The sequence below is a fragment of the Dendrobates tinctorius genome, unplaced genomic scaffold, assembly GCF_039654945.1.
Source record: "Dendrobates tinctorius isolate UK_male_01 unplaced genomic scaffold, ASM3965494v1 ptg000171l, whole genome shotgun sequence".
Classification (NCBI taxonomy): Eukaryota; Metazoa; Chordata; class Amphibia; order Anura; family Dendrobatidae; genus Dendrobates; species Dendrobates tinctorius.
Genome location: NW_027361838.1, coordinates 14,435,286 through 14,448,736, shown reverse-complemented (window position 1 = coordinate 14,448,736; position 13,451 = coordinate 14,435,286). Strand labels below are relative to the sequence as shown.

At 41.1% G+C, this 13,451-nt stretch overlaps 1 protein-coding gene across 4 annotated transcripts in view; it reads left to right on the top strand.

The window, feature by feature from the left end:
* Positions 1-13,451, top strand: part of DLGAP1 (DLG associated protein 1) — a 966,059-nt gene that overhangs the window by 71,891 nt on the left and 880,717 nt on the right. For all 4 annotated transcript variants that reach the window (XM_073550898.1, XM_073550896.1, XM_073550899.1 and 1 more), the window contains exon 2: positions 12,244-12,316. The gene's annotated coding sequence lies outside the window, so the exon portion shown is untranslated. The remainder of the gene's footprint in view (positions 1-12,243; positions 12,317-13,451) is intronic.

Below are 13,451 nucleotides of genomic sequence, written 5' to 3'. Positions count from 1 at the left end.
TGTGTCAAGTTCTGGGCACAACATTTTAAAAAAGACATCAGAAATCTGGAGCAAGTTCAGAGAAAAGCTACCAGAATAGTGAACAGACTGCAAAATATGTCTTACGAGGAACCGTTAAAGCAGCTGGGTATGTTTAGCTTGCAAAAAAGAAGGCTAAGGGGAAACTTAATAGCTGTCTACAAATATCTGAAGGGGTGTCACAGTATACAGGGATTATCCTTATTCTCAATTTCGCATGGAAACATGAGAAGCAATGGAATGAAACTGAAAGGGAGAAGATACAAATGAGTTATTAGAAAAATCTTTTTTGACAGTGAGGTGGATAAATGAGTGGAATAGGCTGCTACCAGAGGTAACAAGTTCTCCTTCAATGGAAGTCATCAAACAGAGCCTGAACAGACATCTGTTTGAGATGGTTTAATGAATACAGCAATAAGCAGGGGTTTGGACATGATGACCCAGGAGATCACTTCCAACACTTACAAACATTCTCACAAAATTAGAATATCATCAAAAAATTAACTTATTTAAGTTCTTCAATACAAAAAGTGAAACTCATATATTATTTAAAGTCATTAGAAACAGAGTGATCTATTTCAAGTATTTATTTCTGTTAATGATGATTATGGCTTACAACCAATGGAGATCCAAAAGTCATTATCTCAGTAAATTAGAATAATTAACAAAAAACACCTGCAAAGACTTCCCAAGCATTTAAAAAGGTCCCTTAGTCTGTTTCAGTGGGTTCCACAATCATGGGGAAGACTGCTGACTTGACAGATGTCCATAAGGCAGTCATTGACACATTCCACAAGGAAAGTAAATTTTGCATTTCATTTGTACATCAAGGTCCCAGAGTCTGGAGGAAGAGTGAAGAGGCACCGAATACAAGCTGCTTGAGGTCTAGTGTGAAGTTTCCACAATCAGTGATGGTTTGGGGAGCCATGTCATCTGCTGGTGTAGGTCAACTGTGTTTTATCAAGACCAAACTCAGCGCAGATGTCTACCACGAAATTTTAGAGCACTTCATGCTTCCCTCTGCTGACAAGCTTTTTGGAGATGGAAATTTCATTCTCCAGTAGGACTTGGTACCTGTCCACACTGCCAAAAGTACCAATACTTGGTTTAAAAACAACAGTATCACTGTGCTTGATTGACCAGCAAACTCGCCTGACCTTAACCCCATAGATTCCCATAGATATTGTCAAGAGGAAGATGAGAGACACCATGCCCAACAATGCAGACAAGTTGAAGGCTGCTGTCAAAGCTACCTGGGCTTCCATAACACCTCAGCAGTGCCACAGGCTATTCGCCTCCATGCCACGCTGCATTGATGCAGTAATTGATGCAAAAGGTGCCCCGACCAAGTATTGAGTGCATTTACTGAGCATGCAAGTTAGTAGGCCAACATTTTGGATTTTAAAATCATTTTTCAAGCTGGTTTTATAAAGTATTCTAGTTTACTGAGATAATGACTTTTGGGTTTTCTTTGGCTGTAAGCCATAATCATCAACATTAACAGAAATAAACACTTGAAATAGATCACTCTGCTTGTAATGACTCTATATAATATTTGAGTTTCACTGTTTGTATTGAAGAACTGAAATAAATTATCTTTGTGATGATATTCTAATTTTGTGAAAAGCACCTGTACAGTCTATGATTTGGGTAGTCTATGAAGACATCCCTTTGGATTGAGTTTCTGGTTTGTTAAGATCCTAGTAATGCCATTGCTTCATTGATGTAGATTATAAAATTAAATTTCATTAATCATAGAGAAAATTATGCGACATGTATAAAGTTATAATTGTTAAAATGTCTGGAATAAGACATTACAATAAAAAGATCTATCATTTACATTTTTCTACAATCAAATTAAAAGTTGGGGTATATGAAGATTGGGAAGGTCAGGTATAAATAAAGGAGCACATTAAATATCAAAAACCAGTGAGAAAACAGGACATGATGGTGTGCATGACGCAAATTGGGTTAATGCTATGCATGGGTTGTTTTCTGTGCCAATCCTCTAGTAAGCAACGGTTTTGTATGTGGGAACGTTAGTACATTATGTGCTAAGCTCTCTTTATAATGACGGGTCTGTTTGACAGGTGGTCTTTATTGCCCTCTGTGCACTATGGTAACCTTACATGATTTATATACTGCACTGTAAAGGGAATATCGACCAGATTGTGAGTCCGGAATAGACTTTTACTTTCTGATCCAAGAGGTTTTTAGTCTATTATATAGAGTTACATTGTTAAATAAAATTCTATGTTAAGTCTGTATTCACTGTGTAATAACATCAATAAAATTATTTATCACTTTTATTATTGGAAGTCCTTAGGTGTCTGCTTCTGTTCTTGTTTCATAGTGCATTTTGTCTCGTTAACTAGTTTTCCGATGACAACCATGTCAAGCGTATTCTAGATAGATATTATATAATAATCTGGTGCTCATTTGAACTGAAATTTAGGCTTAACTGTTTTATGAAAAATTTCAGAGAACAAACAAGATGATAGCTTTCCCATGTAGAATGATTTCTAGAACCCTTTGAAAATTACATACTCTTCTTTCCCTTTTTACAAATATGCCAAGATTAATTTCATGCTCTGTAGAGCACAGCTAGTGAGACAGCGAAGCAGAGTGACATTTCACACAGCCTGAGTCAACTTGCTGCTATGCCTGCTGGGAAGCAATGCACAAGCTAAAACCGTAGCAAAGAAGTCAACGACTGGTGATCAGGATGGGTTATATAAGCATTTGTCAAGCTCTTCTCCTTCCTGACAAACAAGAAAAAGAGGGCTTTACAAATAGTTATCCAAAACAAGTTCTTACCCCATAAAAAATGAAGCAGAGCACTCAATATGGCATAATCAAATATATGGGCAATAACTATCTGCAGAGGAGCTATTCATTGCATTGTTTTAGCAGGGATAGTTTATTATGTAAAGGGAATCTGTCAATAAGACCATCTCCCCCACCAAACCACATATACGGACTTGCAGGTACTTGAAATGTAAGTCCGTTGATACTTCTATATCATCTATTGCCTCATTCCCAAGAAATGGGAGTTTTAATTCATTCACAAATGAGGCATTAAAGGGGATTTCCCGAGATCAAAAATTCACTTTACTCAATAGATTTGGGAATAATAATAACTTCCGCAATTGGATATGTTGAAATAAAATATTCCTGTGCTGAGATAATCTTATAAATGTCCCCTACTGTACTGTGTAATGGCTGTGTCTGACCATACAGGAACATGAAATATAATCAATATGGAATAATCCAAATCAAATTGTGCTATCAATACATGTTAAACCCATCCGAGACACCCAGTTTGGAGTGATAAAAGGTGACCAGAAAAGTCACAAAAATACCAAAAGTGTAGAAAGTTAATAAACAATCTTTATTATAACAATAGTAAAATTTAAGGAATTTTAAATAAAATATGTGTCTCCTGAAGAAGTGTGGACCAAACGCGCGTCGGGGTTGAAGTACACGGCACAGATGCTCCATCTCACGTGGTAACTCACTCACTTAGGGCTTTCTGCCCATGCTTATTTTGCTCCCACAGCCAGTATTGATGGTAATTGTTTTATTCTTCCTACTTTTGTTCATCTGATGCAATATTTAGCATGAGGTTTGATTTATGCATATCCTGTATGTTAATTTCAGCATTTTATATATATTATATAATGGGAGATTGTGTACTAAGCCCTTTATTTTCAAGCATCATTATGTTTGCCTACATTCATTTAATATACCCTCTTTTTGCACACGCACCTTATAAATGGTTATTGGTCTGTTTATGAATGTTGGCATCTGTGGTGTAGTGACCACTATGTCAGCTAGGGGACGCTTTGTGGTGTCCCAGGACCTGTGTACAGGCACATTCAGTGTGGTAACAGGAGCAGGGTCCTAAATGACCATTATGTGCCTCAAGGTGGGTGGCCTTGGGATGCAGGCTCCAGGGTATATTGACCAGCAGAGGTACTGCTGATATTTCTGTTACACTGTGTCAGGGAAGCCTGTGTGTGTCTGTGTACAATAGAATCTTTATCAGCTGTATCTCACGATCTTGTTCTCTTTTGGCCAGCACGTGTCTCACCACTACCTCTTTAATTATATCATCAAAGGGTACCACTGGGTCAGTCACACCAGTCGAGTGAACCCTCCAGTTACCGTCCAGCACCAATGTGTCTAGTCCAGTCGTCTCATCTCCCAGCCCACCATCTGTCTTATCACGAGACGTCAGGTCCGTCAGTTGGGCAGATGTACTTCTTCCTCTGGTCAGTTCTACCTCTGACCTGTCCATGTCAGGAGCCATCACTGTCTCAGTGTCTGCTTGCCTCACAGTCGAAGCATCTCCATCGTCCGACCAAACGTCATCAAACAAAAGAAAGTCCCGGCCCCTGTCCCAGGCATAGACTAAGTCCCGTGGTATCCCACTACCTTGGCACTCACCACCTTTGGTCCCCTCAAACACTACTCTGTCTACTGCGTAGTTCACCGTGACCCTGTGTTTACAGCGAACCCTGACGTTTTTCTCGGTCAGAGAGAAAACGAGAGGAGTTCCTGTCAGAGTCACCTGACTCTCTGATTCCAGCCGACCAAAGGCTCCTTCCCGGTGCAGCATCACTGTACACACCTGTGGCCCATCATTACTACCCGGAAAGGATATTCCACATTCTGAAAAAGACCTGCACATACACTGCGGTACTCCAAACATACCCTCTGAGTCACCCAGTGCTGTCATTTCTTCCAATTTGGCCCCTTTCTGGACCACCACCCCGCTTTGGGTTGCTGCCCCCTCCCGGGACTCCACCCCTTTTTGGTTTACCACCCCAATTTGGGTCACCGTCCTCTTTTGGGCCTCCACCCCCTTTCCGGTTACCGCCCCAATTTGGGACTCCACCCCTTTTTGGGCTACCACTCCGATTTGGGTCAGCGCCCCTTTTTGGGACTCCGCCCCCTTTTGGGCTACCACCCCGATTTGGGCCACCGCCCCCTTTTGGGACTCCACCCCTTTTTGGGATCTCCCCATGTCTGTCCTGCAGAACCTCTTATGCCACAGTTCACACCACAGTTTGTCTCTTACGATACCAGAAAAGTCCTTGCTGGCACCACCACAGCTTCTGCTGTCACAAGCCACCGGCACCTCCGGCTGCCGTTCACACACACACAGCGGCTGGTGTCACTGCAGTTCCTGCTGCGTCGTCTTCGTGGACCCGCCGATACACCGGAAGCCGCTTGTCCCCTTCGTAACCCCGCCGGGTTACCGGAAGCCGCTTGTCACCCTCAAAGATAAAAAAACCACAAAAGTGCACCCATAGGGCCTTACCAGTGCAGGTAGAATGGGCTATGAAGCACTCATACAGGGTACTCACCCTTAATAGTTGTGTAAAGCCACAACTACTGTATCCGCTTAGTCATATGCAATAAAGCTGCAGCAGGATGGTGTAGACAGACAGCGTCTGCTACCAATGCTCAAGGAGGAGAACCCAACAAGAAAACACCAGGTCCCTGTGCTGCGAGACCTTCGTGACCCCACTGAGCCACAGCAAGCACCTTCCGGTTTTGTAGAGGAAAAGAAAAAAAAAACAAAAAAAGAAAAAAAAACACATGCACAGTCTCTCTCACGTGTCCTGTTCGTGTGCCACTCAGGACGTACCGTCTCCACCTGAGAACGTCCAACACACAGGGCACACCGAGTGCTATTCAGGGAGCCGACCCTCCTCCCAGGGTCTCCCAACACACCGGCCTCACCAGGTCCAGGGGCTCAGCGGGTGCTCTTCAGGACATCCGTCTCCGCCTGAGACTGCCCAACACATGCCTCACCAGGTCCAAGGTCATATCACGTGTTCCAGGGATCCGATTCCTCTCCCAGAACCTCCCAACACTGACCCTCCAGGACCTTGCTCACTGACCCCTCCAGGAACACAGTCTCTCACTGACCCTGGTCAGTGCAACACAGACTCCTGTCTGTTACCTGTGTCGGCCACACAGGTTCTCGGATGCCTCTTCTTGCTCAGGCAAAGGAACACAAAACGTCCGTGGTTGGAGACTTGGACCGAGAGTCTCAGCACATACTGGAAGGTGTAGTCCTCCCCATATACACTTTCTGTAGTGTCCCACCTGGACACATGGAAGTCTGTCCACACTCTGACAGACTCCCTCACCCTCTTACATGTTCTAAACACCTCAATTACATAGCCCTGTAACCACACCCACAGGTGATCACATGGCTATGACCTCACTAAAGGTTCTATTGTACACAGACACACACAGGCTTCCCTGACACAGTGTAACAGAAATATCAGCAGTACCTCTGCTGGTCAATACACCCTGGAGCCTGCATCCCAAGGCCACCAACCTTGAGGCACATAATGGTCATTTAGGACCCTGCTCCTGTTACCACACTGAATGTGCCTGTACACCCGTCCTGGGACACCCACAAAGCGCCCCCTAGCTGACATAGTGGTCACTACACCACATATCCTATAAACTTCATGATGAACTGTAGCATTTATCAATACATCATCATTGTCCTAGCTACAGATGTTTAACAGGGTCCCAAGCCGTAAGCGTCCCTCGAATTTGAGGCATCTTTTTATTTAAAATTCCTTGTGTGTTACTATTGTTGTAATAAAGATTGTTTATTAATTTTCAATATTTTTGGTATTTTTGTGCTTTTTCTGGTCATCTTTTATCACTCCTCACGCAGAGTGACTGGGTGTCTCGGATGGGTTTGAGATGTACAGGAACATGGTCTAATCATACCACGGCTCCTGGGCAGAGGGGGAAGCAAAAAGAGAGTATACAGACAGCATGGGATCACAGCTGATTGTTTTTGTGAGGTAAAGCATTTCCCTGCCTGTTCTTAAACACTGTTTTATCTCAAAGAAAGAATCATTTGTGATCCCCTGCTGTAATGTCTGTGTAATTGTTTTGGAGTGGCCTAGTCACAGCTCAGACCTTAATCCAATTGAGAATCTGTGGTCAGACTTGAAGATTGCTATTCAACAGAGGAAACCATCTAACTTGATGTCGCTAGAGCAGTTTTGCCTTGAGGAATGGGCAAAAATCTCAGTGGCAGGATGTGGAACGCTCATACAAAATTATCCAAAGTGACTTGCAGCTGTAATTGCCACAAAAGGAGGTTCTACAAAGTACTGACTTTAGGGGGTGAATAGTTATGCACACTGAAGTGCATAACTTCAGTGTGCAATAAAAAAGAAAACCAAATGTTCACAGTTGTAGGTATGTTCTTTACATGGACTGATGCAAACTCTCAAAAAAATAGTGAAATTCCAGATTGTGAGGTGGCAAAACATGAACAATGCCAAAGGAGTGATTACCTTCACAAGCCACTGTATTCATCAGCTCTGTATAACCCCAAACCCACAATTGATTGGCAGCTTTCTGCCTATGCACAGTGTAGACAGAAATCCATTCAGTGGTGAAGTCGGGGATATGCAGAGCTCATTGTTAAGAGAACTGGTAGATCTGCAGCAAATACAACTGTAATTTTATCATAACTATGGCAAGCAGCTGAGCAAGTGACACATCGTTGGAATCAGGGTCTCTGCTCCTACATCAAGCTGCTCTCAGATGGGGTAGCAAAAAACTGGTTGCAGAATCGCTTTACTGAGCCTCTGCCTCTCAAGGTGGCTTCTCTACTTAACATGGGCCTCTTTAGCTTGGTTGATGGCTCACTATCTGACTTTCCTGCCTCACATCACTCAGACAGCAAGCTTTCAATGAATCTAAAAGGATGGTGCTGGGCAGGGAAACAACCTCAGGAGGTATAGGCTTGGTAAGTGCTCTATCACACCTTGAGCACATAATACTTCTTTTTCATAGGAATTAAAATGCTAATAATTTAGAATGCAGCAGCATATAGAAGATACACAAGTAAATGGATTCACATTCAAAATCTTAAATGCACATATATGCGCATTTGGGGGAGGATTGATCTTACTGACAGATACATTTAAAGGCAATCTGTCAGTAAGATCAACCCTCCTAAGCCGTTTGTATAAGCATGTAGGTCATACAAAGTTAAAGGGTATATCCAGGATCTGTTCTATTATTTCTAAACACTGTTTTTCAGTGATTCCTTTGTATCCCCGTTCATGTTGCACCCACACACACAAATGATACACCATTTTTAAGTTAAACTTGCCCCCTTCAGCAAGAAAATAGCCAAACAAACCACACATCCACGATTTGATCACAAAATACAGTTTAAACATTAATTTTCATAAACCTGCAGTAAGGAAAAATGGCACCACAGTACCCCAAAGCACACTATCAACACATTTGTAAACATGCACTGCTTTTTCGCTGATTACTTCGCCCCACACACACATGATACACCATGTGAAACGTAAACTTGCTCCCTTAAGCAAGAAAACAGCCAAACAAACCATACATCCACGATTTTATCACTACAGTTTAAACATTCATTTTCATAAACCTGCAGAAAGACACAATGACCTGCAGGTGGCACCTCAACCGGAAAACATTTTTTGGCCTCAGCTTATCAAAACAATTTTTTGTATTACCAATCTACATATATAAATACCTGTCTGTGTTCATCAGCTCATGAAATACATTTATATTTGACCAGCTTGCTTTTTCTGAAATTGCCTGCGCCCCTGACGACCAATGTGCGAAAATTTCGTACGGGCCAAGCTAGTTTTATGGAAAAATGAAAAAGGTATCTTAGCACTAACAGGCAGGTAATTGCAACTTAATTGTCTTTTGTGCACAGAGCCGTTCTTTACCGGCACATAATGCTCCTGCTGGGGATTTATCTGTCTCTGCTAATGCGATGGGATGTAGCTTCCAACGTCATTCCGTTAGGCAATGGGGATCCGGCTATCAATCAGAATGACATTGGAAGTCCTGCCATGTCGACAGAGCAGAGCGGAAAAGAAGCCTCCACGCTGTAGACGTGATATCAGCAGAGGCTTCTGAATCCCTGGCGGTAGCGGTCTATGACCACTCTGTGCCGGGGAAGAATTTCCCCTTGCACAACAGGCAGGTAAGCTGAAATTACCTGCCTGTTAGTGCTTATGTACATTTTTTGTTTTTTATAAAGTCCCGGGTGTACCTTTTAAATGCAATAATACCTCTGCACTCCGATATCTTATTCCAGAGAAATCCACATTTTTCTTATATGTAAATGATCTGTTCTGGACTACTGAATCTGACTCCAGAGATTATTTTACATGAAGGTGGAGTTACCAGTGTGATGTGTGATAGTCGCTCTCTGCTCTCATGTCACTGCAGAGCTGTGTGCAATTATACCTGACACATCTGCAGGTTCCTCTCAGCTTCAGCTTCCAACTCACAGGCAGACAGGGTTGCAATACAGCAAAGCTGTGAGAGCTGCAGGAAGTGTGTTTGTAAGGAGAAAAAGTTCAGTTCTGTTGTACTGCATTAGTTGTATGTCTCACACTGGTAACATAACCTTTTATTTAAAATAATCTCTGGAGGCAAGTTCTCAGAAGATCAGTGTCAGACCCATAGATCGTTATAGCTCATTTACATATAAGTAAAACAAACATTTCTCTGGAATAAGACATTGGATCACATTTCTCATGGTATCATTTTATTCAGCTTTCTATGACCTGCATGCCCATATAGATGGCTTGGGAGGGTTGATCCAACTATCAAATAACCTTTTAACTTCTGCATATTATTTTAACTCAAGTAAGATTACACTGTGCTACCAAAGTTTTGTCCCTTGGACAATTTTGAGTGCTCCTGATAGATTTTTTCATGCTGATTTCAGAAATAACTTCTGATTTTTCCTATGACGTAAGGTTTTTGAGAAATGATACGAAATATTTTAATATTCTGTTATAATTCTAAAAACTCATATGTGAACTTTTTCTGAAACAGTATATTCTGAATTTTCCACTGAAGTAGCATAAATCGCTCATCTACACATATGCAAGCACTTATTATGCGAATTCCACGCAGGCGCAGTGAATCATTCGGCTGACTGTGTATGGAGCATACACATCTGGGCAGGGGAGGAATCAAAAGACAACTGACATACTTAAAGCATGGCTGGATGGATCACGACCTTCAATGCCGTTCGCTTTCCCAATGATATGGAGAGACCAGAGAGATCATATAACAGATTGCTGCTTCTGCCTTACAAATGTAACAGGATATTCAGCAAATAACAAGAAATCAATAGAATATCCTAATCTTTCTTCAGCCATAAGACCAGTACCACACGATGAAAGTCTTCATGTTTCAAAGCTGCACAAAGTATGGACAATGGAGGACGACGAAGATGAACTAACAATGTCAGTGGAAAATGAAACTGCTGCAGACTTTGAGCTTTCTACATCTAATCCACATCTGTTCAGTCAAGCTGATCTGAGTGACTTGTTCAGAGATTTGAAATTGTCAAAGAGGCAGGCAGAATTATTGGGATCAAGGCTACAAGAACAGATTATATCTTATTACCAGGAATAAGAGTTTCTGTTTTTTGCAGTGGTATCATTAAAAACGTCAGCTCAGCATGGAAAAAATAAGCCTGCACCCAACCCGACATCACAAAAGATGGAGACGCTATGGGTCTCGGAAAATTGCGCAATTTTTTTTTAAGCAAAACTTTGGAATTTTTTTTTCACCACTTAGATAAAAGAGAACCTAGGCATATTTGGTGTCTGTGAACTTATAAAGACCTGGAGAATGATAATGGCAGGTCAGTTTTAGCATATAGCGAACCTAGCAAAAAAGCCAAACAAACAACAAGTGTGGGATTGCACTTTTTTTTGCAATTTCACTGCACTTGGAATTTTTTTCCCATTTTCGAGTACACGACATGGTAAAACCAATAGTGTCGTTCAAAAGTAAAACTCGTCCCGCAAAAAATAAGCCCTCAGACGGCCATATTGAAGGCAAAATAAAAAAGTTATGGCTCTGAATAAAAAGGGGAGCAAAACACAAAATCAAAAAATCTAAAAACGCTCTCGTCATGAAGGGGTTAAAACTCTTATGTGACACAGACTTTTGGAGCACATATTCGTGTTCAGCATATCAAATTCTATAAGATACAATAAAATGTTCTCAGGGGACAAGAACTTCCCTGAAATTTGTTGCGCAGTGTTATGGGTGAAATAACCATTCAGTGCATAGGGGCGAGACTGTGGGTCTTCATCTCCTGCCTTGGCCCCTCCACCTTCCTCTGGTCTCTGTATCTTCCTCATGTTCTAAAGTTTTTGCCGGTACTATATTCACTGCAAGTGGCGCATGTGCAGATGGATCTCTTGGCAGTCTTCAGTAAAATGGGGCTGATATATTATTTAGGTTACTGGGTACAGCAGTTGGAATAGAATCACAGATTTAGCAGAGGTCAGAATGCTGAGCCCTGTGTAACCCAACTCCCACCACTGATTAACAACTATCTGTGTACACTGTATATCGACAGCAAGGTGTTAATGGTGGGGACGTGGTTGAGCAATAAGGCACAAGGCCAGTTGTCCTGTAGTGATATTCTTCTGTTAATAAAACACTGATTGTATTGAAACAGCAAAACCCAGCCCCATAAAGGATACATCCCTAGAATTAGGGAGTCAGCCCCTATATAATGGTGCTTTTAGATTATGCAGCAAAAACCTGCTAACAGATTCCCTTTAAAACGTGTGTTGGCTGCATTGTCTGATCAGCACTTTTCATGTGCAGTTCCTGTCTCCCCTGTCACTACGACGCAGGTTTAATCATGTCACCTCAGATCATTTGTAACTGCAGTGCGAGAAACAATGGTGGCCCCACACGTGATTTGAATAGGCCTCATACATAAGTTTAAGTATATTGCGTATTCATTGATAACACAAAATAAAATAATCTTATAGGTCTCCCTTGTGAGCACTTCTGAAAGCTAACCATAATACCCAAAAAATAGTGTGTAATCGTAGACATTTATTATAAAGGTATGTTCAGTGTTGTCATTTCTTTCGGAGTACCTGAGTCAGCGACATTCATGCCTCTGTGGCTGTCTTTGATACCGCAGATCAGCTTAATAAATATTAATGAACGAGTGGTTCTGTGTAACGTCCTCTTTAATGTTATATTCTGGGGAAAAAAACATTTGACATGACGTTAATCAAAATTATAAGGAACATCTGAATGTTATTTTTAATGTAGAGCAACTTTATTTCACTGTTTGTGACATGTCATTACTAAATATTCTTTAAATCTCATTTTTTTCAGGAAAGTCTCCAGTTACATTGCAGAATGCTGCTCATCGTCGCTTTGCTCACCAGCCATTAGGGTCACATTGGATGTGAGTTACTATTGGATTTATTATTTCAATAAGAGATATTTCTTACTAATTAATTTAAGGGAAATGTTAACTATTTAATTGCCATTTATAAAATGTATTTGCAATATTCGCTGAAAAGAGCCGAACGTCATTGGAGTCAATGGGACTAGAGTTGAGCGAATATGTTCGGAACCGATCGTCAAACATAAATACGGCATGAATAGAGTACAAAACTGGCACGAATATGGCAAATTCAGATTCAGCATCATTTCCGAACATATTCGCTCAACTCTAATAAGGACTTAGCAGAATTTTTGGGAAAATATGCCTGATACTGTATATTGATGAGATATTTGCTATTTTCGATTTTTATTCTTGCTGCCATTTTTGGCAGGGAGTTTGGTGCGCTGGGATACCCCAACAAGTCACTGCCATGTTGAGGGTATCTAGGTACAGGGTAAAACCAGAAAAGTGATCCTTGCTGCAGACAATGGAGATCCTTATTAGACATCTCATATATAAAAACTGTTACTCATAAGATCAACTCCTTGCTGAAAGTCCTTCAGATTAGTGATGGATCAATTTGATATTGCATGAATATTATTCATATCAATACCCCTGTAAGGTATTATCAACTGCAAATATTAATATGCTCTTCAAGTATATAAGTATACAATTTTCACCGAAGATGGAGACACATTTTTTGTTTTACTCTCCACATCCAAGAAAAACTGATGCTCCGCCAGTGAAACTCTTATCAAAGTCTGATCAATTCTTTTTTTATTAGAGAAGATGGCCAATGCACCCTCTGACTGTTAATAAGGGGCTATCCAGTAGTGGACAACAGCAAAAATGGTAGACAGAAATCCACAGAGGATAAAAAATAGTATGACTCATGGAAAGTGCTGAATAGATAATAAAAATGAATGCGCAGAGAAGCCTTGAAGAGAATGAACACAGAAAGAATAAGACAGTGAGAATGTACAATGCACTAGCGAGTGAAGCAATGTCCTTGTAGATATGGCACTTATTACATTTTTTTCTTGTTATGTCAGTATCTCTTGCTGAGTATATATGACAGGACATACATAGATGTACAACGACAAAATAACAAATATTGAAGTCATCAGTTTATGTATCTGTCAGTCTACCAGGT